The sequence below is a fragment of the Cynoglossus semilaevis genome, chromosome 19 (genome assembly GCF_000523025.1).
Source record: "Cynoglossus semilaevis isolate Cse_v1.0 chromosome 19, Cse_v1.0, whole genome shotgun sequence".
Taxonomy (NCBI): domain Eukaryota; kingdom Metazoa; phylum Chordata; class Actinopteri; order Pleuronectiformes; family Cynoglossidae; genus Cynoglossus; species Cynoglossus semilaevis.
Window position 1 is genome coordinate 10967339 of NC_024325.1, and position 1819 is coordinate 10969157.

The 1819-nt window shown below is 40.4% G+C and overlaps 1 long non-coding RNA gene across 1 annotated transcript; it reads left to right on the plus strand.

Moving 5' to 3' along the window:
- The first annotated feature begins 337 nt into the window (after nucleotides 1–337).
- LOC112488656 (uncharacterized) lies at nucleotides 338–1813 on the plus strand. Its single transcript, XR_003052978.1, has 3 exons — nucleotides 338–881; nucleotides 1025–1190; nucleotides 1287–1813. It is a non-coding gene; the product is annotated as an uncharacterized LOC112488656 (long non-coding RNA).
- The last annotated feature ends 6 nt before the right edge of the window (nucleotides 1814–1819 follow it).

The following is a 1819-nucleotide window of genomic DNA, read 5'->3' on the forward strand; positions in this document are numbered from 1 at the left end:
GGTAACCATGTAGGTAACACTGAGCCTAATCTATTTTCATAATAATGCAAAGTAAACCAGCCTCAGAATTAGTTTTCAGTTCAATATTTGGCCGACTACAGCTCCAGTGTCCATATACTGCCTCATAATTATTCAGTAACCTGCCTCCATGCACGGGAGTATGTATGCAATTTACAGAATGTGTGATGGTATCAGGTCATTTTGCTACAAGTTATACATTTAAAGCATTCCTCGCCTGTGTTCAGGCTTGTTTGTTATTCAAGGCAGATCTCCAGGCTATTTTGGAACATGCAATTGGCTTTGACAACTGAGCGTACATGTTTGTGTGGATGTTTGTCGACCGTGGGCGCAGTGTTTAGTGGGATGTTTTTGTTTGAGCACTTCTGCGAACCTCACATTATTGGTGAAAAATGAGAAATATTTGTTCTGGGATGATTGCAGCAATAACGCACGGTGGAAAATTGGTAGCTGTGCATTAGAGCAGAAGCAACCGCTGCTGCATAATGAGATGGAAATTGCATTCTCAATGAGACTTGCATTCATTTGGCAGAATCCAACACATCCAAAGTTAATAGTAACAAATAGCAAACAAATCTCTGTGCGTCATAACTGTGCTGACCACCGTCTGACCAGAGCCTCTGACCTAGGGATGAGAATCCAGCACAGTGTGTGTTCTGTCTGAGGATATGAGGATAACCCCTCTCCCCACTGCCTTGCTCAGTGACCCCTTGCACACAAGTTCTTTTTTCTGTACACAGAAAACACACACCGGAGGGGAACGTTGCAATTTTGCCAGAGTATTTATTCAAAGTGATCTCTGGGGTTTCACACCAACTGTCGTTAGGACAACTTTCACACATCTTCATCTGTTGTGTCTGTGGGTGAGTTGATAAACAGGTTTCAAATAATAATGGTGGTTTTTCGACCACCTTCTTTTTCCACTTCGGACCTTAGTGGTCATCGATTTTATCTTCCATGTTTACTTCAGTGTGATTACTACAGATTTGTTGTTTTCTTCATACAGATATTCATCATGGTGGCACTGCGTGTCTCGTCACTGCTGGTCTTACTGGTCATATTATGTCCACTCTACCATGGCTATCCATCGGTATAACTATGTGGTGGCGACCTCATAGATGCCCTGCAATTTGTTTGTGAAGAAAAAGGCTTCCATTTTCCAAGATTATCAAGTAATTAAGGCAGATACAAAAGTCTCAGTTCGATGCTGCTCTGTTCTGTTTTAATGCTTATCTCAAACAGGTCATTGACTGCATCTGTCCCAACAGGTCCAGTTCGCCCACAGTCGAGCCAACCAGTACAAGCGGGCACTGAGGAGAACAATGCCACTGCTCCTGCATCTAAGACTGAAATAAGGTCAAACCGTCGTGCATCTCCTGAGCCATGGGGCTGTTTTAAAACCCGCACCTTGAATGACCTTTTGCAATTTTGCAACCAAGACTGACCAAAACCATCAACAAAGTTGTTCCACTGGATGTAAAATGAGTTCTAGAGAAAACACTAAACATTCTACATGTGCTTCAAAATGAGGTAGGATTATATTAGTAATGTTTAAAGCATAAATAAAATAAATCTGTTATTAATTCATTTATTCAAACCATATGTTTTTAACTGCCTGTTCGTATGATTTATTTTGTTTCATTACTGTCACCCAATGGTAATTTGAATAACTCGGTTTTAGCTATAGTACCATGTCTCCTAGTGCCATGTAATGAACTCATCAATATCAGTGTTTGTTACTCTCAACAAGGTTTTGTGATTTTTTTATTTAGCCTTTTTTAAAACTCAAATAAAGTCTGTC